Consider the following 26062-nt stretch of genomic DNA (forward strand, 5'->3'; position numbering starts at 1 on the left):
GAAACCTCAGGGGAGGTAAGTGTAATATACCCAAATAAATTTTATATATATACTTAAGGGTTAATTTCATTATTTAACTAACCAATTTAGAAGTTGGCTAAGTCCTCCCATTTCTATCCCACACCTCCATGAGTTAACCCATATATTAGGGATTACTAGTTTGACCAGACTATTAGTTCGGCCTTCACTTTTTTAACCAAACATTGGACTATCCACTTTGTTAGACATGGAGTCTAATCCCATACATTAATCCCACCAAACAAACACCCCCCGAGATTGTTTGGTATAGATTATGAAATTGTTTATATATATATATAATAATTTTAAAAAATTATGTCAAAGTAATTAGTGCAACTTTTATAGTTTATGAGACAGAAATAAACTTGAATAATTTTTAAAAGAAGTTGATTATTAGAAAGTAGTTGAACTTGCTAAAAATTGTAACAAAGAGACTTATAGATAACATGGTGTAATGATAATAATTTGAGAGTATTGAGGTCTTTTAATCTACTAATCTGAACCTTTTTCAATCGGTTAATTTTGTATTACATCCCCTCGTGAGACTCAAGTCTTCTTAAATATATGGCATGCGAAAATTGTCAATTCCAAGACTCATTTTTATATCTGAAATTGGAATTTAGAATTGACTCGACACAAGTCTATGTTGGAAAGTAAGTTAAAAATTAATTTTTTAATTTTTTTGACTTTAAAAAAAAACGTATAAAAAAAATAAAAAAATCAAAAAACTAACTTCCAACCAACTTCCCAAAATAAGCCAGAGTTTAATCGCATGATTTTATATCCCAAACTAAATACAACAAATAGCTAAGTCTTTTCCAATTGAAAACTATTACTAGTCTGTTTAGTGTAGTTTTTAACAAGTTGAATACTGAGAATCATATAGTAGAATTTAAATAGATATTTTTTCTTACTTTTCTATATTCATATATATATATATATATATTAATTTATTTAAGCTATTTTTCCTTAACAAACCTATATTCATGAGACTCAATAATAAGAGTGGTGCTACATCCCCCAATATATCACCCCATGTTGGCCTCTAATTCGTGAGACTCAATAATAAGAGTGGTGCTACATCCCCTAATATATCATCTCCATATTGACCTCTAATGAGATGGAAAAGAGAGAATAGAGAGAGATAGAGAGCGGAGGAATGAGGAGTGTGTGTCCCTCTTCATATGGTTATTCCATGTCATTGTGGGTGGATTAGGAATGCTCAATTAGAGCTTTCAAATATTTTTTTTTTTAACATACTTTAACTCTCATTAATAATAAATCATTATTCATAATATATTATATTATCTCTGATTTTGTATTAGTATCCCCATTTTTACAACTATAAAATTAACTTATCCTCGTTCCGTCCTAATTTGCCCCTCCCTGATTTGATACAATCTAGGTAGGAGTAGGATATTACAAACGCACCCAAAATCCACGCTCCCTACCTATGCTAATTTTATTATCCCGTCCAATTGACAACTAGCACCCTCAATTTTTATTTTCAGTTTTTTGTCTTTTGTATACAATATGATGATAAAAATTATTAAATATTTTTGGATTATCATATAACATTGTCTATATTATTTTTTTTTATCTTCATATGACATTGTCTATATGACAATTAATCTCGGCAAATGAGAAAAATCACAACACACATCCATCATTTGTCTTTTAATTATCTAATAAAGGTATAAATCTCCATATTTCAGTCATACAATATTTTACTACATGATTAATTTAGAATATCACATAAATTATATTACATAATGTTTTGAAATTACTAAATAATTACCCTATGATCATGGTTTTTCTACCAAACTTTATGTTAGGATTGAAATTTCAGCACTTCTTTAAAAAATAAAAATAAAAATAAAAAGTAGCATTATATAAATGAATGTAATGTTAGGGAAAATATATGATTCCCCACAAGTAAATCAATCAATGGGAATAAAAACTAATGCGGAAAAATTAAATCAAAAGCAACACAAGAATTTTACGTGATTTTCTCAATGTGAGGTACGTCCACGGGATCGAAATCTGATTCTACTATCAACCAAATAGTTTCCAAATGATTACAAACGAGACACGAATGATCTCACAAAACCACCCTTAGGTGAATTCCAAATAATCACAAATAAACAAGAGGAAAAACCTCACCAAATAGATGAACAAAAGTCTTCAAAATCAGAGTTGAAGAAGACCCAAAATAACAACCCAAATCAGCTTCACCAAAGCACCCAAACAAAGATGTACAAAATCAATTTATTGCTGCTCCACAAAGCAATATACCCGAAGCACTCCACCGAATTAATTGATTTCACGTTGCTCTGTAGCCGCCACACGTACTTTTGTGAAGAACAAACAATATATACATTAGTTATAATATATATGTTGTGAATCTTGGGTTTTGTTTTATCAAAACCCTAGTTGTATCCAAATTGAATTGGGTCTCTACAAAATTAGATATAATATATAAAAATATATTATACCTAAACCAAATCAAACCAAATTAAAACTCTTTTAGTAAACCAATTGGGTCCCACACTCCAATAAGGAGGTATACCCAACATGTAAATCACCATGATAGTTTACACGAATCTACATTACTTGTTACCTCTTTTCTCTTCTCTATCCTATTGGATCTTGTTTGATTCTTATGATGATTTTTGTGACATGAATAATTTTGTAAATTAATAAAATTTAAAGAGACAAAAAAAGAAACATGTGATATTTGTTTCGTTTACCCATCAAGTGAGCATGAATATGTTTAAAATATTTTGTTTTCAGAATTTTATATTCATATGAATCTGAAATATCAAAACTTTTATTTTTGGTGATACTGTGATACACAATCTAAGTAAGTATCTAACTGCTATGTCTACTTTGATGGAGGACAAAATGGAATGAGTAACACATTAAGGAAAAATAAGTTGCCTTGGCAATAAAAGATAAGGGAGAAAAGAGAGATGGTGGAGGTTTCATGCTTTTTTGCTTTTTGAGAAGGTTTCATTGATAGTAATTTCAATAAAGGGCGGAGGAGATTGATTTCCTTTTAGCAGATAAACAAGTCGTGTCCTTTCACGTGCATAATTCCCTTATTCTTATACACGCATATAGACAAACACAGACATATATATGCTAACTTACAATAGGCTCATACATTTTTTTATGTTTTGCCTTTTGTTTTCAACAGAGTAACATGGTGGAGAATGATGGGGAAACTATCTTGCTATTCAAGTTTTGAATGATCTGAACAGTGGGTTGCTCAAGCTCTGTTTGAAAGATTAGCAAACTCGAAATGAAGATTGGACTTGGCTCAATTATATCGGGAATGATAGAACAAGCTGTGTAACCTGAAACTACTAATGACTATTATTTTGACTAAATGTGCAAGCCATTCCTGTAACACAATTTTTATTGTACTTTTCAGCATTCCTTTTCAAAGCAATTTTATGGGTCTGTCACCAAATCAGACTATATTGTACTGAGACTTGGTTTTGTCATGGTAAGTATCCAATTTCCTGTTAGTATCTGACTTTAAATTTCCAGTTTTTTTTTTTATTATTGTTACTTCACTGGCATTTGTGTTAATGTTGAATTTATTCCCTGTGTAGATACATTGCAGGGGAAATCCAAAGTTCAATTTTCACAAGTATATGATCCGTGCTTTGGAAGATGATTTTAAGAAAGTCATTGGTATAAGGCAAGTTATAGCTGGGATTTCCTGTGCAAATTGTACAGCTTCTTATTTATTCTTCTGTGTTTGTTGGGTGTATTGCCAAAAATAAAATTCGAAAAGAGAGAGGATAACATTTGCAGCTGCTGGTTTGTCAGTACCCAGTGCTGGGAGGGGTAATCTAGGGATATTGTCTCAAAAACAAAAACAAAAAATCTTTTTATTTTTAATCTGCATCTTGTTTAATATCTAATTTGGCTTGTTGCAGTTGGTATTTATGGATATTTGTGATTGTCTTCTTGTTGCTGAACGTTAATGGTATGTTACTAGATAAAGTTACTATTAGTCTTTTTAAATTACGTTGCCAAATGTTGTCGAGTGATTTAATTATTTTCTTTTTTGCTTTGATATTAGTTTCTTTTTTTCTTTGTTTTGGGTTTAACAAGAGGTTATTGTGATCCACTCAATGCTTAGGTTCTTTACTTGAAAGGAAGTAGAGTGTTTTTATTCTGTTTTATTAACATGTTTATTGTGCTTGTAACACTTTATAGAAAGTATTTATCCTACATGTTTTCTTCCTGCCATAGCCGGTGGGTTTCACATAAAATACGCTGTAGTGGCTAATGGGTACTCCATTGAAAGCGTTCTATTTAAATACAAGTCAATTCTAAGTGTTTGCTACTGAATGGGTTTTGTAAATCTCGTTCCAAGATCGATCCTTGTGAAAAATTTGTCTTTTGCTCTCATTGCAATTTCATTTGAGATGCATACAGATGAATGAACATAACATGAAACTTAATATTACATTTATCTGAGTTATTATTACATCGCTTCTATTCATTAATTTTTTTTTTTTTAAAATTTACTTTTCAACTTCTACTTGCTGTGGGAACTAAGCTGGAGCATGTAATCACCCAATTAGCTCGCGAGGTTACAGAGAAACACATTGCAATTCAAGGGGAATTAGTAGTGCAACCTTCAGATAATCATTTTTGGTTCCATCGGCCCCCCATTGTCCTTTTCTTGATACATTTCATACTGTTCCAAAATGCTTTTGAGATAGCATTTTTCTTCTGGATATGGGTAAGATGATATATGCTATCGCTGCTTGTCATCTTTTGGTAAACTAGTAATAATTTCTGTGTGGATATTTGTCTCATATGCTTTTATTGCCTGTAGTTGCAATATGGCTTTGACTCCTGCATAATGGGACATGTCCGTTTTATTATGCCCAAGCTCATTATAGGTTGAGAACCATTGCCCCATTTTCACTTTGATATTCTTTCTTATTACAAATGTTTTGATGTGTAATTATTGTGATGCTCTGGGATTTGTATTTATTCTGTTTATTTACTGTTAAAATTTCAATAACATTATCATTTCAGACTTTTTAGGGTATTTGTTCAAGTACTCTGCAGTTTTAGCACCCTACCACTCTATGCCATTGTGACACAGGTAAGGTTCAGTCACAACTTATCATCTGAGTTGCAGTTTAAATTGGCAAAACTGACTGTGATTTCCCCTATTTTTTCCCTTTTTCTCCCATTTTTTCCTTTTTTCTTTTGTGGTAATGAAATGAAGATGGGAAGTTCATTCAAAAAGGCAATATTTGATAATCATGTGCAAAAGGGTCTTGTGGGTTGGGCTGAGAAAGCAAAGATGAAACTGAGGCCTAGACTAGACCGCATAAGGAGATGCATTTGTTTTTGGACATTCTTTTTATTTTTTGTTTAGTTGACATTAACATGGATTATGTTTTTGATGAAAACAGGTCTTTTCAGCATCTTTCTTGGAACATTCAACTTTTGGATAGCATGTAATATATGGAGGCTGCTTATTTCCTTTTTGATATCCTTGATAACACATTTTGTTCATTATCCTTTGCTATTCTATATTTTTTTTGCTGTTATTGATTGTGTGCCTTCTTTTCCACCCTCACCCTCACCCTCACCCTTGGATGAGATTATTGAATTTGCATATAAAAAAATGGCTGAGATGACATTATGATGACATCATAACTTTGCCTATAAAAAAATAGCTGACATATGATGAGATCGTAACTTTTATGGCCCTGATAAGGAGTGCTAACAGCATTATTTGTGCAATTTGAGGAGCTGTCAGCAGTTTTTTTATGTGGTGTTTGGATTACCTGGACTAAAAAGAAGGTTTTGTGTTTGACCATGTAAAATAGAGTTGTGCTCTTATTAGATAATTTCTATTGGAAGCTTCCTGTAATTGTTATTGTTTATGTGGTTGCAGAGCAAGAAACCTCCTATTGAGTTTGCAGAGGAACTTGTGTAGGATGCTAATCAGTATTAATGGGTTTAACCTGATAATAGCCGATTTGTTCTAAGACCATGAAGAAGATAAAGTTTCAGTTATAGAAGTTTCACCTGGTATTCATGTCTTATCAAATGCAAGCCTTGACTCACCTTGGCCTAAGGTAAGAATTTACACTGTACTTGTTGATCTATTTAATTAATTGCTGTGGCATGCACAATAGAGTTGGTGTTCTGCTAACTAGTGAGTACAGAATAAAAAGCTAAATGTTTGAAAGCTGATGTGTATGAACTCTATGTAAAGTCCTACTGGGTGATGGATATATGTGTGTGTCATTTGCTAACTATGTGGACAGCTGTATTAGCTGTTGTTTGTATTTGGCTAATACATATTAGTCCCTAGCATTGGTTATGTTGGTTCATAGTATGGCATTACATTGTTCAATTCCAAACTTTAAAAGCAACACCGAGAATATAATATTGTGATGAATTTGTAGTGTGGATATTTTGATTACATAAGCATGTGGCCTATGAATGGATTTGAATGTCATGGCTTCATTCACTCATTTTGGGTGAGTGGTAAAGATCTCAAATTCAAATGGGTTAGTGATTAGCAGTTATCTAGTTTAAGTCCATACTCATCAAAAAGAAACAAACAAGAAAGATGGTGTTCATACTTACCCAAATTAGGAAGATACTTACCCAAGTTAGGAAGAGAGAGAAAAAAAAAGAAAGAGAAGATGATGTTCATGATCCTAGAAAGGATGGACTATGGCCTTCACCAAACTTTGATGCAGAATAACGGCATCTCCTATAGAAGCAGGTAATGAGTTCAATGAGTGTATATGGAAAATAAAGCAAATACTGCAGAATAATGGCATCTCCTATCAAGTTTCCTGCCTGCTCCATTGCTGCAAAAAGACACATTGATTTAAGTACAACAATTTTAGATGTTCATGGCGTGGTATACTTCTATTTATTTTACTTACTCATCTAGATATCATTATAAAGCAAATACTGCAGAGCTTGGTTTCATAGGAATATATCACATTCTATTCTTGCTCTTTCATACTCTTTGTTGTTCAAGGTTTTAAGCACCTGACTAAACCTGCACGAGAAGTTGTTATGCTGCTGCAGAAGATTGATAATGACAACTATCCTGAGGTATGATTCAGAAATTTGTTGTGCTTAGAATCGTGTAACGCCCTCAAAAATAACAACAATAAACCCATCAGATAAGACATGCATTTACATATAAACTAACCGCATTCTTTTATTCATTAGAGTTCCATTACATAAGTATTACATGTTAACATCACAACAAAATGCCCTACGGGCTTACAGCTTTCCAAGTTAACACTTGGTTACAACAAAAGAGTACTAACTCGTTTACACATTAAGCCCTAGGCTTGAAGTTACATGTAATACATCAAAAGTTAAGCGACAAAAGTATGTCCGCCACTAGCCTCCCAGCTATGTCCTTGGAGGTAGCATGCTTCCTGCACCTGAAAATGATATTCCCATATAGGGTGAGCCACAGCCCAGTAGAAATACACTAAACCAACCATGGACAATGACTAAAATATTAGCAATTGATAGATGGTCAACACTGATACAATCACATAAATCACATATTTATGTCTTACAACTTATGAGTCTAAGTTACCTTTCATTTTCTCTTTTTCAACAGATAAGCATGCTAGCTCTATCATCATTTCCACAGATATGTATAAAAACTATATCTCACATTCAGATAAGCATAAAAGCTACATCCACATTCTCAACAGATATGTATAACAATAATATCCCACATTCACAGATAAGCATATAAGCTGTATCCACACTTCTCTAGACAAGCATATGAGCTATGTCTACGGAGTTCATCCCCTATCTCCTCCCAACACTATCCGGTTTAGAGGTACATCCCCTATCTTCCCCTAAACCGCGGAGTACATCCCCTATCTCCTCCTCTACACATAACGTATACAAACACAATGGTTCTATATACAATCACCCAATACATACAGTTAATGTATTCTATCAACCGTCAAGTTCCATGACACATTTCATTGATTAGTTTCAGTTTACCTAATCGTCATGCATTGTCTACAACAATCACAACTATCCTCCACCGATAGCCCCAAGCAGTTATTTCTAAACAGAAAATAAATGCACAATGGATATTTAATCAACATTTCATTTCTTCATTCTTCTCACAATTAATTATCCCAATTAATTAAACAATGTAATTAGGTCGTTATCCATAATTACCATTTCAACCCTTAGGTCCCTTTTTCATCAATGATTCAACATTTATTCCATTTCTCTATTCCAAACATGCATTTAGGTTTATTATGAACAAAACCCCAACTTTTGTAAAATTACACAAAAGCCCCAAACTTTCACAAAATTACCAAACCAAGCCCAACATCTCAAAATACCAAAATTTAAAGACAAAACCCATAGAGAGGAGTAGGATATCCCTACCTTGAAATTTTAGCCCAAAAGGAGATGAAGACTCGAAGATCAACGTGCTCCAAATCCAAACTTTTTCAGATTAAATCGAAGCCCTCAACGCCCTCTATCTTTTTAACAAAGGCCCTAGGCTAGATTCACACCCTAGGGAGATCAAATCTTAGAGAGAGTGCAAGTTTAGAGAGAGAGGGTGTCGGATTTAGGGTTTAATCAAAGAAAGGGGCTGAAAAAGTGATGTTTAAGACGCTGCTGTTCGCTGATATAAAACACGCTCGCTCGAGCGAAGACTTGGTCGCTCGAGCGACCAGACACAGAAAACCCTCGCTCGAGCCAAGAAGTTCTCGATCGAGCGAAGAAAAACCCAGACCGCTCGAGCGAAGGAAGCTCGCTCGAGCCAAGAAAGACAGCTCTCAGGTCCAGAACCAAACGCAACACCACTCTCGCTCGAGCGAAGGACCAAAAATCTGGGCAGCAACACTAGGCTCCCAAACACAACCAACCTGTAACAAACCTGCCCAACACATCCCAAACTCAAATATACAAAGTACAAAGGATGCAAACACGATAATAAACAACTACCAACATCCACGGACACATGTCCGGATCACTGTACAACAAGGGTAAACCCGGGATCGCTATAAATCGTCTCACCAAGATACACACCTACCATCTTTACGCTGTTGTTCATTTGAATTTTGAATTATATATATCCCCCTGAAAGATGGATCACTTTTGGAACTACAATTCTGCAGACACTTGGTCGTATGTTTATTATAAATGCTGGTTCTGACTTTCATCTATTGAAAGTGTACACATCATAACAGAATCATATGTTGGATCAATTATTTTTCATTTTTTTCTCTGGTTCTTTGCAGCAAATTCCAAAGTAAATTGCTTGAGATAATTGATGATAGGTAAATAATTAGAATTTTCAGGATTTAAATATGCTGTTTTTTCCTTGTGCAAAAGTCTAACCATTTGTAACTCTTGGTTATAATTGTGATTGTTCAGTGAGTTGCCAGAATTTCTTGGTGGTAGCTGTACATATGCAGATGAGGGAGGTTGTATGAGGTCTGAGAAAGGGCCATGGAAAGACCCGGATATATTTTTTTTGTTGGTCTAAGTAAATCGTTTTTTTTTGTTTGCCTCGGATGGTAGCGTAAAATCATGATTGATGGTGGAGGACCAAAATCAGATGATTGCAACTAGGCATGCTTGATTAGCAAATTGCATGCAGTAGATTCTAAAAATAAATTTCATCCATTATTTAATTTACAGTAGATTCTAAAAATAAATTTCATCCATTATTTAATTTACTATTGACAGAAATTACCAAAAGTTGGCCATCCATGAGTAGATCCACATGTTTGGTTCATAAAATAATTTTTTTGACAAATTTACTTTAGAAGAGACCAAAGGCAAGTGACACTATTTATTTTGCTTCAGTCTTTTGACTAAGAGAAAACAAGATGAAAACAAGACAGAACAATTTCAAAAAAAAAAAAAAAAGCTATAGCGGCGTTTTTACAAACGCCACTACAGTGCCAACGGTCATATTTTAAAATAGGAAAATCTATCACGGCGTTTTTAAAACATCGCTAAATACTTGGGTGACGTCATTTTATTGTTATTTACCACATTTAAAAACACCGCCTATGCTAATATAACAACGTTTTTCAAACGCCATAAAGCTATGGCGACGGCTGCGTAGTCGGCGTTTGGCATAAATGTCTCAAAAAGAATTAGTGACATTTTTAATACTTGTAGCGGCATTTTTTAAACGTCGCTAAAAGTGATTTTTCAGCAGTGAGCTTAATAGGTTGTTTGGGAAACTGATAAAATAAAATAAAATAAAAAATTATTAAAAAAGTTTTAAAAAATCATATAAAAAAGTTAAAGATTCATTTCTTTCTTTTTGTACTTCTTTTTGTAAAAATTCAAAAAATTATTCTCAAACACTTTATTTTTTTCACCTCATAATTTAACAAAATTACTAAAAAACCATTTCCTTCACAAGCCCTAAGTATAAATGCACATATATATATATTTTTTCTACACCGATAAGAGTGTCTCAAACTTTTACTTAGATTTTCCATCAAATTTAAATTTGTTAAACTACGCACACTTTTGTTGCTCCAACCATGGCATCAAACCCATACCAAATGAAAGGAAAATAAGAAATTTCATCAAATTGAGGGTGGCTTCATCGTTCATCAAATTTTTATAGATAGCCGTTACTTTTGCAAAGGCTTCACCATACACCAGATGACCGGCCGATTGTCCTCCCGATCAACTGATTGTTTAATGAAAATTTACGTAAGTCGGATGACCTCCTAGCCAACCAGTTGTTTGATAAAAATTAAAAAATTAGCATTGGAACACATAGTATCATATGAAACTTTTCATTAATTTTTTATTCAAATTTAATATTAAATTTTTTTTTTGAGTAAGCGTTAGAGATACTCTAATAGCTGTCTAATTGTCTAGCACATGATCTGGGTGCCCATTATCCCCCCAATACAGCCAAATGGAAAAAAGAAAAGCAACTCAATGAGGGCACAAAGAGGAACATACCTATACATACATGGTTATTGGAGACTGGAGAGAGAAAGAGAAGAGAAGAGAAGAGAAGATGGGCTGGTTCATCTCCAAATTATAACAACATTATTTTTATTAGAATGGCTTTAACCCAGATTGATTTTGTTATATAAATATATGAAAACAATTTTATCTCATATTCTTGTGAGCTTATTTTAATTGTCTCGAAATTATATATTTGATTATTTAAAACTAACTTTTTAATTAATTAATGTGTATTTGATTTTGTTGTTGAGCCAAATAAAATAAGATTGAATATATATTTAGCTTTGGTTGTGAACCTTGGAAGAAAAAAAAGATAAAAAAGGAAGGTCATGTTGGGTTGGGGGAAATACAAACCCATTAGGAGATAGAGATGTTAGTACCCATGGGGAATCGGGAATAGGGAAAAATTATTATAGGGGAATGGAGATGGGGAATTAACATCCACCCCATTAACCCTCATTGCCATCCCTAGCGATAGAGAGGGAGAGAAGAGAAGTAGAAAATAAGAAGAGGGAGAGGGAGAGAGATGCTGAAGAGAGAGAGAGGCGCTGGTTTGTTTAGGGTTTGGTTTGGAAACAAAATATATATGTATATATATATGGTTATTGGTCATTTTACACAATTTACGACTAAATATTTTGGTCACCAATTAGTTTTATAAATCCCTCCAAAATTTGAAATGTCTCCCTCCAAAAATTTTAGTTTTTTGGCAACTAAAATTTTTTCTAGTCGCTAAAAATAAATTTTTGTCAACCAAACTTTTGGTTGCCAAAGATAAAAATTAATTTTTTTATTTTTTATTCTGCGACTAAAATATTTTTTAATCGCTAAAAATAAATTTTTGGCGACCAAACTTTTGGTCACCAAAGATAAAAAGTAATTTTTTATTTTTCATTCGATGACTAAATAATTTTAGTAGCCAAAACTAACTATACAGTGACTAAAAAATAATTTTTTGGCGAACAAAGATAAAAAAGTAAATTTTTGTTTTTTATTCGGCGACTAAATAATTTTATTAGCTAAAACTAACTATACAGCGACAAATATTTTTTAGTCACTAAACATAAATATTTGGCGACCATGCTTTTGGTCGCCAAAAATAAAAAGTTAATTTTTGTTTTTTTTCAGAGACTAAACAATTTTAGTAGTCAAAACTAACTATGCAATGACTAAAATATTTTTTTAGTCGCCAATTGTGGCAAATTTTATAGCGATCCCGGGTTTACCCTTGTTGTACAGTGATCCGGACATGTGTCCGTGGATGTTGGATGTTGTTTATTATCTTGTTTGCATCCTTTTTACTTTGTATATTGAGTATGGGATGTGTTGGGCAGGTTTGTTACAGGTTGGTTGTGTTTGGGAGCCTAGTGTTGCTGCCCAGATTTTTGGTCCTTCGCTCGAGCGAGGAGTCTGTCGCTCGAGCGAGAGTAGTGTTGCCCCGGTTCTGGACCTGAGAGTTGTAGTTTCTGGCTCGAGCGAGCTTTTCGTGGCTCGAGCGGTCTGGGTTTTTCTTCGCTCGATCGAGAACTTCTTGGCTCGAGCGAGAGTTTTCTGTGTCTGGTCGCTCGAGCGACAAATCCTTCGCTCGAGCGAGCGTGTTTTATATCAGCGGACAACAGCGTCTAAAACATCACTTTTTCAGTCCTTTTCTTTGATTAAACCCTAAATCCGACACTCTCTCTCTCTAAACTTGCACTCTCTCTAAGATTTGATCTCCCTAAGGTGAGAATCTAGCCTAGGGCCTTTGTTAAAAAGATAGAGGGCGTTGAGAGCTTCGATTCAATCTGAAAAAGTTCGGATTTGGAGCAAGTTGATCTTGGAGTCTTCATCTCCTTTTGGGCTAAAACTTCAAGGTAGGGATATCCTACTCCTCTCTATGGGTTTTGTCTTTAAATTTTGGTATTTTGAGATGTTGGGTTTGGTTTGGTAATTTTGTGAAAGTTTGGGGCTTTTGTGTAATTTTACAAAAGTTGGGGTTTTATTCATAATAAACCTAGATGCATGTTTGGCATAGAAAAATAGAATGATTGTTGAATCATTGATGAAAATGGGACCTAAGGGTTGAAATGGTAATTATGGAAAATGGCCTAATTACATTGTTTAATTAATTGGGATAATTAATTGGTGAGAAATGAGGAAATGAAATGTTGATTGAATATCCATTTGTGCATTTATTTTCTGTTTTAGAAATAACTGCTTTGGGCTATCGGTGGAGGATAGTCGAGATTGTTGTAGACAATGCATGATGATTAGGTAAACGGAAACTAATCAATGGAATGTGTCATGGAACTTGACGGTTGATAGAATACATTAATTGTGTGTATTGTGTGATTGTATATAGAACCAATGTGTTTATATACGTTATGTGTAGAGGAGGAGATAGGGGATGTACTCCGCGGTTTAGGGGAAGATAGGGGATGTACCTCTAAACCGGATAGGTATTTGGAGGAGATAGGGGATGTACTCCGTAGACAGAGCTCATATGCTTGTCTAGAGAAGTGAAGATAGAGCTCATATGCTTATCTTTGTGAAGTGTGGATACAGCTTGTATGCTTATCTGTGGATATTGTTGATATACATATCTGTTGAGAATGTGGATATAGCTTTTATACTTATCTGAATGTGAGATATAGTTTTTATACATATCTGTGGAAATGATGATAGAGCTAGCATGTTTATCTGTTGAAAAAGGGAAAATGAAAAGTAATTGGGACTTGTAAGTCGTTGACATAAATATGTTATTTATGTGATTGTATCAGTGTTGACCAACTATCAATTGCTAATGTTTTAGTCATTGTCCATGGTTGGTTTGGTGTATTTCTACTGGGCTGTGGCTCACCCTATATGGGAATATCATTTTCAGGTACAGGAAGCATGCCACCTCCAAGGACATAGCTGGGAGGCTAGTGGCGGGCATAGTTTTGTCGTTTTACTTTTGATGTATTACATGTAATTTCAAGCCAAGGGCTTAATGTGTAAACGAGTTAGAACTCTTTGTTGTAACCAAGTGTTAACTTGGAAAGCTGTAAGCCCGTAGGGCATTTTGTTATGAGGTTAACATGTAATACTTATGTCTTGGAATTCTAATGAATGAAAGGAATGCGGTTAGTTTATATGTAAATGCATGTCTTATCTGATGGGTTTAATGTTATTATTTCGAGGGCGTTACAACTTGGTATCAGAGCGTACCGGGTTCGAATACTTTGGGTACGTGGGAAGTGATTAGGATCACAATGGGTTTGTCTCGCTTGATAGAGACTTAGATGTAGTACCATATCCTATGTGCTTGTTTGATAACATGCTTATGTGACTATGTGGGTATGGGATTTAATTTCTAGGATGTTGATTGGATCCTTGAGTTTCTGGGAGTCTTGTTGGAAAAGCACTTGATCAATGCTATTTCTAACCGGAACTCTAGTAACGCCTTGGGACTATCATTATCCGGAAATGAAGTTCGTAAGTGCTTATGTGTTTATGTGCTTATGTGGAGTGAATTACAGTTGTCCATGCATTAGGACGTGAGTGTTTAGTTTCGGCACACTTATGAATGTGCTAACGTTCTGTGTTGCCTTTATTAGGATGTCAGGACGAGGAAGAGGTGCTAGGCGTGGTAGACCTGCGAGGCAGGAAGTACCGTTACAGGGTGAGATCCCGGCAGTGCAGGAGGGAGTTGGGCAGGCCAATGTGGTCGAGCCAGTGGGTCAGCAGGCTATGGGTGCCTTGGCCAGAGAGATAGCAGGAGCTTTAGGTATTCTTAGAGCTGGGAATCAGGCAGCTGAGACAGGGCCTTCCTTCTTGAAAAGGGAGTTCTTCCGGTGTAATCCGGACGAGTTTATCGGGGATCCTAAAGAGCCGCTTAAGGCAGATGAATGGCTCGAACAGACAACGAAGACGTTTGAGATGCTTGGCATCGAGGACGGAGCACTGAAAGTGACCTTGGCATCCTTCCAATTGAAGGGAGATGCGGGTCAATGGTGGAAGTACGAGAAAGCTCGTGTTGGTGGTACTTGGGAGGCGTTTATAAATGCTTTTCAGGAGAGGTTTTTATCAGCAGCAGCTAGGGAGAAGCTGAGGGATCAGTTTAGCCGGCTTAATCAGCAGGGCTTGTCAGTGGCCGAGTTTGAGGCTACTTTTACCAGTCTGTCTAGGTTTGCACCTGAACTGGTGGCGTCTGAGGAACGCCGTTGCTATGAGTTTGAGCGGAAGTTGAGGCGGGGCCTCAAGTTGAGAGTTGGTGGGTCTTATATTCGAGAGTATAGACACCTAGTGGATGCTGCAGCTCATATGGAGCTTATGATGCAGGAGGAGGATGAGGGTCAGAGAGGCTCCAAGAGGAGCCAGGATAGTCAGAGTGATGGCAGGAGACAGAAGGGTAATAACCCTCAGCAGTCTCAGGGTGCAGTCTCTAGATCGACCTTTCCAGTGCCGAGTGTAGGCTCGGGGAGAGGCAATCATGGGGAATTCACTTGTTACAAGTGTGGCCAGATGGGTCACAAGGTTTCAGTTTGCCCGCAGAAGGGTGGGGGTCAGAAAGCTGCTTCTTCTTCAGCTAGACCGCAGAGTCAGAGTTTGGGCAGAGGGCAGCTCTTGACTTGTTATCAGTGTGGACAATCTGGGCACATGAAGAGGTTTTGCCCACAGTTGAGTGCCACTTCGGGAGCATCTGGTTCTAGGCAGACGCAGGGTTTCCAGCCAGCTCAGTCTGTGCAGGCCTCGAGGGCCAATCCGGGAGCTTCGTCATCCCAGTCTGTGCAGCAGTCTTTTGCTCCGAGAGGTGAGCAGGTAGACCAGGGGCCTACGGGGCGCGTGTATGCTGTTACCGCGCAGGATTTAGTACCAGCTCCATCAGTAGTGAGAGGTACTTTTCTGTTTTGCAACTCAGTTGCTAGTGTGTTGATAGACACGGGTGCATCTCATTCTTTTGTATCTGCTGCATTTGCATCTGTTTTGGAATTGGAGTTAGCACAGTTAGCATCTCCTATTTGTGTGGTATCGCCTTTGGGCGGTGAGTTGATTCTGAAACAGGGTGTTAGAGGATGTGATATAGAGGTCGCCGACTATAGGCTTCCTTTTCCGTTTGTTGTCATGCCCATGAAGGGTTTTGATGTTATTTTGGGTATGGACTGGTTATCGTCATACCGGGCTGTTATTGATTGCTACCGCCAGAGGGTTACGTTATGTACCTTGAGCGGGGAATGGTTCCATTTCTTGGGAGACCGAGTTGGTAGTGTTTTGCCACCGGGGTATGATTCGCGAGGGCGAAGTGAGCTTAGTAGTCTACTTGCTAGCTTTGAGAGTGGTGAGAGTGGTGAGACCCAGCATGTATTGCCGAGGGTGGTTTGTGAGTATTCGGATGTCTTTCCCGAAGATCTTGTTAGTTTGCCACCTTACCGAGAGATAGAGTTCTCTATTGATTTAGTGCCTGGTACGGCGCCGATTTCTATGGCACCTTACCATTTTGCTCCAGCAGAGTTGGTTGAGTTGAAAGTTCAGCTCCAGGAATTGCTCGATAAGGGCTTTGTTCGCCCTAGTGTTTCACCGTGGGGAGCACCGGCCCTCTTTGTTAAAAAGAAAGATGGTGCCTTGAGATTGTGTATTGACTACCGGAAGTTGAATCGGGCTACGGTTAAGAATAAGTATCCTATGCCCCGTATAGATGATTTGTTTGACCAGTTGAAGGGTTCCCGTTGTTTCTCTAAGATAGACTTGAGATCGGGTTACCATCAGTTGAGGGTCAGGGAGGAAGATATTCCGAAGACGGCATTCCGTACGCGGTATGGCCATTACGAGTTTCTGGTGATGCCATTCGGGCTTACCAATGCACCGGCAGTCTTTATGGACTTGATGAACCGGATTTTCCGGGAGTTCTTAGACCGATTTGTGGTTGTCTTCGTGGACGATATTCTTATCTATTCGTCTTCTGAGGAGGAGCACGAGGCACACTTGAGAGTGGTGCTTGAGTTACTTAGAGCCCATAGGCTGTATGCCAAGTTTGGGAAGTGTGAGTTCTGGCTGGGGGAAGTCAAATTCTTAGGCCACGTAGTATCCGGGGAAGGGGTGTCTGTTGATACATCCAAGGTTGAGGCAGTGCAAGATTGGGCACAGCCTAAGAGTGTGTTTGAGATCCGCAGTTTTCTGGGATTAGCTGGGTATTACCGTCGGTTTGTGAAAGATTTCTCCAGGTTAGCGTCACCGTTGACTAGGCTGACTCGGAAGGGAGTCAAGTTTGTGTGGAGTGAGACTTGTGAAAAGTTGTTTCTAAGGGAAGTACTATCCCCCACAATTGATAACCAATCACCCCACAAACACTACCCCAATACAACCGATGGAATCACCACGGACTCACTAAGTAGCAAGGCCCAAAACACGAACCAACACACAGGTATCAAGCAAGCAACAACATCAGGATCATTGATCCCTTTCATGACTCCTCAATAAACATAATAGAGAGCTTAAAACCCATACATACTCCCCAATACCTGAGGATTAAACAAACAACACTATGCGTACATAAGCAATACATAAACATGGTGCCTCAGCAACCCACAGTACCCCGGTCAACAATAAAGTGATTCATATAATATACCACCGGCTAACAATACAAAAGTCCCCCTCCAGGGTAATACCAAAGAACTAACTAATAAGTCGCCCCTCGCGAGGCTCCTGAAGCCTGGCCTGCCCGTTTCTGGTACCGAAAGCGCCCCCGACTGGACGGGTACGACTGAGTCTGACTAGGTTTTGAAACACTTGCAGAATTCACACGCAAAGGGCAAAAACGCCTACCATGGCCCTGCTGGCCACAAACGAAACAACCATCAGACCCCCTACTCTGAGACTGGCCTGAAACTTGCACCTCCCCGGACCTCTCAACAGAAGAGTCCGAAAACCCTGGCGAAGAAAAGGAACCAGCCCCCGACTGAGCATGTTTCCGCCTCCACCCCTTACTGAGCCTAGAGTATTTAGAAATCGAAGGACTTACCACAATGGTCTCCTCCTTAACCCCATCATCTCTTGCAATCATGGCCTCCACATGGGCCGCTGCCTCAACTAAATAATAATAATCCTTCCAAAAGGATCCAGCTACCTTCTCCCGAATATTGAAACACAACCGCCTTTCAAACTCAAAACAACGACGCTCCTCTGTTGCCACCAACTCTGGAGCAAACCTCGACAAGCTAGCAAACCGCATCTCAAACTGGGCCACAGGAGTATCATCCTGACGCAACTCCAAAAACTGATCCCTCAACCTTTCCCCAGCAGAAGGAGGGAAATACTTGGCCAAAAAGGCCTCGGTAAAAGCAACCCACGTGCTACCTACCATACTCTTAGCATACTTCCACCAATAACTCGCATCACTCTTCAACTGAAAAGTCGCCAAAGAAACCCTCAACTCCTCCTCTTCGACTCTGAGCATATCAAGAGTCTTGGTAATCTGTTCCAACCAACTTTCTGCCTCCAACGGTTTAGCCTCCCCCACAAACTCTGGTGGGCCGGAGCGGAAAAACTCCTTAGTAAGCTTGAGAGCATGCCCACTGCCGCCCCCAGTGCGAGCTAGGGCGTCTTGTACTGCTCTCACAATCTCACGTGCGACATCCTCGCCGACAGTCGATGCTGCAACGGCAGGTACTAAAGGAACTGTTGTGCCTCTACCAACACTCCTACTACTCAATCGTCCTCTACTTCCTCGTGTAGACATCCTATAAAGCACAAAAGCAATAACCACGCTTAGTGTACAACACAATAGCCTTCTCCGAGGCACACTCCACTACTAAGTCACAAGATATACACCTCTATTGCATATAAACATCTAAACATATAAACACGTAATCGAATCAAGTCTACAAAGATAGCCACTCATCCCGGAACTCTCAAGGAATTCCCATCAGAAACCACGTTGATCAGGCGTGTTTCCAAAAGGACCTCAAAGCAAGTTCACCGGCTATGAATACTATCCGAGAGACTAAATCCCATGCTCACATAAATGCAACACATAAGTCCTAACTTTCATGATATCTATATGCAACGTCCTCACAATACGTAGTAAACCCACTGTGGTAAAAACCACTTCCCACGAGCCCAAAGTATTCAAACTTGGCTCTGATACCAAGTTGACACGCCCCACTTTTTGTTACACGGAGTCATTACCAAATTCTTTAACTTAATTCAATTTCAGAGATAACATGCGAAAATAAACTCATACATTCAATCTGTAGAAGTGATTAACAATATTCTCATTCGTATGCAAAGTAAATATTACATGAACTAACTTAATAAATTGCCCTTGGGCTTACATCATTAAAAGTACAAGAAGAAGGGTGTAACCCTTTACAACAATGGCATTCCGCCAACATAACTGAGGCCCCGTGGCCAACAAATAAGAAGATCCAAATCTTGTAGCACACCCTGCTAAACACCTGAAAAAGATTCAACAACGTGGGATGAACATATAGTCCAGTAGGGAACTCAACATGCTCCTTATCAATAACAACATTACAGATAGCTATGATCATGAACACCCACTCTCATACTAGAATAATAATGTGACAGTTTATACAAAATATATATATGAACTTTTCTTGAAAACAATCATTTAATTCACCGCTATAAGCGATTTATTCTTCCTTTTTCCTTTCATTAACCCCCGTTCCCAATCTTTTATAACATTAACAACTACTTAGAAAAATAGATTCACTAAGCCCATTACTCTTCCATTTGCCACACATACAACAGATGTGCCTTTTCAAAACATATTTGGCATTTCAATGCAATTCCAATTATATCGTAATCATTCATGCACACCTCTATAAAAAAGATAACAACACAACTACATACATAAAATCAATCAATGAGTCAACTCGTCCCTCCAACACTATAACAAATACAATCCACAATGTTTCCAGATACACTGAATCAATAACAAAACAACACTGCACTACTAGCTATATGCGTAGTAAGCCAAAGATACACTTCTCACCACAATCTACCAGTTTACCAGGCGCTAGCTGGAAGGGTATGGTACCTTAGATTATCAGCGCGTCAGTTCTCCAGGCGCTAGCTGGAAGGGTATGATACCTTTGATTATAAGCGCTGAACACATAAGTGTGTGGAGTCCATCCCCTATCTTCTCACACACACTGGAGTACAACCCCTCTCTTCTCCCAAACCAGTATACAAATATAATGTAATTCAGCATTTCATTACATATAATGTTCAATCAACAATGGTGTATTACATACACAGCAATTCAACAGAACCACGTCATCCTCCACCGATGACCAAGGACAAAACCTCTAGATGCATGTATATTGTACACCAATTAACAAACTCAATTACTATAAGACCACAAACCTGACAACAATATTAACATGATAGTTCAAGATACAATTCCACACGTGTGTGTTCGACACTCATGAAACAACAAACCAATTTTCATACATATTTCCAAAATACTTTTCCCATTTTACAAAACAAGTTCCATTCCTTTTGTTTGTTTTCACAAAATCAACTCCATCACTTTTGTTGTTACAAGACCAAATACATTCCGTTTATTTACAAAACAATTCTATTGATAATAAAACCATAACTCACATTAGTCCACCACATTCATTTCAAACCATTCCAAAGCCAAAGTTAACCCCTTAGGCATTAACACCTTCACCCAACTCACATCAACAATAGAGATTTACAATATAGATTCACTATTCTCCATTTTAATTTATCAATCAAAATATGATTTAGGCCTTTTTCCTTTATCAACTACAACATGCTAATTTACACTCCAATTAGCCCAAAACAACCATTAATGACAACATAACCCTTTTTTTTCAACACATAACCCTAGGTTCCTTCTCATGATTTCAAACAAATCCAACATGGATATGATTTTTATGCAATACAAAACTACCACATGTCTATCTATAGATGAAGTATTGAAAAAGAACAAGGAGAATCCCTACCTCAAATGTAGAACTCAAGGAGAAGATGAGCAAAACTCGGAAGTGCTTCAAATCCCAAAATTCTTGGATCACAACGAAGCCCTCAACGATCAACACACTTCTTACAAAGGCCCAAGGTGAGGAAAACACTCTAGCTAGATCAATCCTAAGAGAGAAGTTAGGTTTTAGAGTGAGGTGCTCTCCAATGGAGGTTTTGAAAAAGTAAGAGAGAAAAAGGAAATCAAAAAGTGACCAAAAAGGTGATTTCACGGACTGATATAAAGACAGGTCCGCTCGAGCGTACAAAACCCCGCTCGAGCGTCAGACACAGGTTCACGCTCGAGCGTCCAAAGATCCGCTCGAGCGCCGGATGCACTCTCCCAGAATTTTCTGCAGACGTCCAAAATGCTGAGGGAAGGAAATTCACGCTCGAGCGTCCAAACTGCCGCTCGAGCGAAGAGGCAACAACACAAGCCCGCTCGAGCGTCAAATCGCCGCTCGAGCGGAGAGACCAGAACCTGGGCAAAAATTCAAAGCTTAAAAACACAGCCAACTTATTCCTAACTTGCCCAACACAACCCAAAACTCTAACACAAAGAGTAGGGATAGAAATGAGGATAAAACCACAACGAATCTACGGAACCGAGTCCGGATTACAGTTAAACAACAACAGGGAATACCGGGATCGCTATAACCTCCCCCCCTTAAAGAATTTCGTCCCCGAAATTAAGGATACGTCAAAACACAAGGCCAACTAATCACACAACACCAACACCCGAGTACTAGGAAAGAAACCATTCTCCCTACAAACTTTCGATTCACTCTTATGAAGAAAGAGACTAACCAAGGGAACACGTTCCAAATGACAACACTGTAGGCATAAAGCCACAATAAAATCAACCCTTCTGAAACAGTTTACTCACATCTGACCAGTGCTTCAAGCTAAGTCACTATGCAACAACACGACCCAAACAACTTTTGGAGTAAATAATAAGAAAACATTTTCTTGCTCAAGCGACATTTCTCAAAGATAGCCAAATTTTCAATGCTGACATTGCGAAATAAATTTTGCATTTTCCATGCGAAACTCAAAAACTTTGTATACATTTTTCACCAACACGGTGTTATCTAAAACACAGTCATCCATCATTTATTTGCCAAAAATCATTCATTTGAAATTCCTCAAAACCCTTGAATTAAATCAATCTCTCAACAACACATTTAGATGGCCCAAACACTAGGAAAATTTTGTTTTCCGTTTCTTTTCCAAAACAACACCATCAACAACCATCACTCACACAGTGATGTCACAACTAACATGGAACAAAACATTTCTATAATGATAGTTAATAGAAATAACAACAGTATTATCAACACAAAAGGCATAAGAACTTCACAGTTTTGCAATTTCAGCCGGCCTCCCTTTACTTAATCAGTTTAATAACATACACCTGGCTCAGAACCTGGCCAACAAATTAAATGAGATAGTAACCCATATAAAACATTTTCCACTTCACCATAGACAAGCATATAAGCTATATCAATCTTTCAATAGATACACATTTTGGTGCTGTATCGTCGGAGTCCATCCCCTATCTCCTCCCAAACAATATACATATATAATGTATATAAAAAAAAAAATCCAATCATTTACAATGATCATTCAATGTACAAATTTGTTGTATTATTATAACCGTCATATTCAATGACACAACCGGATGATTAGTTTCGGTTTTCCTCAATCAACACACAAAGTCTACAACGAATGAGACTAACTTCACGGTGACCAAGGTCAACCCAAAACCCTATACCAGTGAGCTGACTAATCAACTCAATAAACTCCACACTCAGTAATCCACCCACTGATGTGCCACTAACCCCACACACGGAGTTCCCCACACAAACCCCTAAATTTTGGAATCTCAACGGATCTCCTAAAATCAAACCACAACAACACTATGTCTAAGGGAAGTACTATCCCCCACAATTGATAACCAATCACCCCACAAACACTACCCCAATACAACCGATGGAATCACCACGGACTCACTAAGTAGCAAGGCCCAAAACACGAACCAACACACAGGTATCAAGCAAGCAACAACATCAGGATCATTGATCCCTTTCATGACTCCTCAATAAACATAATAGAGAGCTTAAAACCCATACATACTCCCCAATACCTGAGGATTAAACAAACAACACTATGCGTACATAAGCAATACATAAACATGGTGCCTCAGCAACCCACAGTACCCCGGTCAACAATAAAGTGATTCATATAATATACCACCGGCTAACAATACAAAAGTCCCCCTCCAGGGTAATACCAAAGAACTAACTAATAAGTCGCCCCTCGCGAGGCTCCTGAAGCCTGGCCTGCCCGTTTCTGGTACCGAAAGCGCCCCCGACTGGACGGGTACGACTGAGTCTGACTAGGTTTTGAAACACTTGCAGAATTCACACGCAAAGGGCAAAAACGCCTACCATGGCCCTGCTGGCCACAAACGAAACAACCATCAGACCCCCTACTCTGAGACTGGCCTGAAACTTGCACCTCCCCGGACCTCTCAACAGAAGAGTCCGAAAACCCTGGCGAAGAAAAGGAACCAGCCCCCGACTGAGCATGTTTCCGCCTCCACCCCTTACTGAGCCTAGAGTATTTAGAAATCGAAGGACTTACCACAATGGTCTCCTCCTTAACCCCATCATCTCTTGCAATCATGGCCTCCACATGGGCCGCTGCCTCAACTAAATAATAATAATCCTTCCAAAAGGATCCAGCTACCTTCTCCCGAATATTGAAACACAACCGCCTTTCAAACTCAAAACAACGACGCTCCTCTGTTGCCACCAACTCTGGAGCAAACCTCGACAAGCTAGCAAACCGCATCTCAAACTGGGCCACAGGAGTATCATCCTGACGCAACTCCAAAAACTGATCCCTCAACCTTTCCCCAGCAGAAGGAGGGAAATACTTGGCCAAAAAGGCCTCGGTAAAAGCAACCCACGTGCTACCTACCATACTCTTAGCATACTTCCACCAATAACTCGCATCACTCTTCAACTGAAAAGTCGCCAAAGAAACCCTCAACTCCTCCTCTTCGACTCTGAGCATATCAAGAGTCTTGGTAATCTGTTCCAACCAACTTTCTGCCTCCAACGGTTTAGCCTCCCCCACAAACTCTAGTGGGCCGGAGCGGAAAAACTCCTTAGTAAGCTTGAGAGCATGCCCACTGCCGCCCCCAGTGCGAGCTAGGGCGTCTTGTACTGCTCTCACAATCTCACGTGCGACATCCTCGCCGACAGTCGATGCTGCAACGGCAGGTACTAAAGGAACTGTTGTGCCTCTACCAACACTCCTACTACTCAATCGTCCTCTACTTCCTCGTGTAGACATCCTATAAAGCACAAAAGCAATAACCACGCTTAGTGTACAACACAATAGCCTTCTCCGAGGCACACTCCACTACTAAGTCACAAGATATACACCTCTATTGCATATAAACATCTAAACATATAAACACGTAATCGAATCAAGTCTACAAAGATAGCCACTCATCCCGGAACTCTCAAGGAATTCCCATCAGAAACCACGTTGATCAGGCGTGTTTCCAAAAGGACCTCAAAGCAAGTTCACCGGCTATGAATACTATCCGAGAGACTAAATCCCATGCTCACATAAATGCAACACATAAGTCCTAACTTTCATGATATCTATATGCAACGTCCTCACAATACGTAGTAAACCCACTGTGGTAAAAACCACTTCCCACGAGCCCAAAGTATTCAAACTTGGCTCTGATACCAAGTTGACACGCCCCACTTTTTGTTACACGGAGTCATTACCAAATTCTTTAACTTAATTCAATTTCAGAGATAACATGCGAAAATAAACTCATACATTCAATCTGTAGAAGTGATTAACAATACTCTCATTCGTATGCAAAGTAAATATTACATGAACTAACTTAATAAATTGCCCTTGGGCTTACATCATTAAAAGTACAAGAAGAAGGGTGTAACCCTTTACAACAATGGCATTCCGCCAACATAACTGAGGCCCCGTGGCCAACAAATAAGAAGATCCAAATCTTGTAGCACACCCTGCTAAACACCTGAAAAAGATTCAACAACGTGGGATGAACATATAGTCCAGTAGGGAACTCAACATGCTCCTTATCAATAACAACATTACAGATAGCTATGATCATGAACACCCACTCTCATACTAGAATAATAATGTGACAGTTTATACAAAATATATATATGAACTTTTCTTGAAAACAATCATTTAATTCACCGCTATAAGCGATTTATTCTTCCTTTTTCCTTTCATTAACCCCCGTTCCCAATCTTTTATAACATTAACAACTACTTAGAAAAATAGATTCACTAAGCCCATTACTCTTCCATTTGCCACACATACAACAGATGTGCCTTTTCAAAACATATTTGGCATTTCAATGCAATTCCAATTATATCGTAATCATTCATGCACACCTCTATAAAAAAGATAACAACACAACTACATACATAAAATCAATCAATGAGTCAACTCGTCCCTCCAACACTATAACAAATACAATCCACAATGTTTCCAGATACACTGAATCAATAACAAAACAACACTGCACTACTAGCTATATGCGTAGTAAGCCAAAGATACACTTCTCACCACAATCTACCAGTTTACCAGGCGCTAGCTGGAAGGGTATGGTACCTTAGATTATCAGCGCGTCAGTTCTCCAGGCGCTAGCTGGAAGGGTATGATACCTTTGATTATAAGCGCTGAACACATAAGTGTGTGGAGTCCATCCCCTATCTTCTCACACACACTGGAGTACAACCCCTCTCTTCTCCCAAACCAGTATACAAATATAATGTAATTCAGCATTTCATTACATATAATGTTCAATCAACAATGGTGTATTACATACACAGCAATTCAACAGAACCACGTCATCCTCCACCGATGACCAAGGACAAAACCTCTAGATGCATGTATATTGTACACCAATTAACAAACTCAATTACTATAAGACCACAAACCTGACAACAATATTAACATGATAGTTCAAGATACAATT

At 38.3% G+C, this 26062-nt stretch overlaps 1 pseudogene across 1 annotated transcript; it reads left to right on the forward strand.

Moving 5' to 3' along the window:
• Positions 1–3290: 3290 nt before the first annotated feature.
• On the forward strand, positions 3291–5488 carry LOC145788964 (MLO-like protein 1; annotated as a pseudogene). The gene is made up of 7 exons (XR_014347133.1): positions 3291–3529; positions 3639–3727; positions 3969–4035; positions 4517–4783; positions 4880–4959; positions 5095–5155; positions 5282–5488. The product of XR_014347133.1 is annotated as an MLO-like protein 1 (transcript).
• Positions 5489–26062: the final 20574 nt, after the last annotated feature.

This window comes from Camellia sinensis, chromosome 12 (assembly GCF_055761805.1).
Source record: "Camellia sinensis isolate YWXY chromosome 12, ASM5576180v1, whole genome shotgun sequence".
Classification (NCBI taxonomy): domain Eukaryota; kingdom Viridiplantae; phylum Streptophyta; class Magnoliopsida; order Ericales; family Theaceae; genus Camellia; species Camellia sinensis.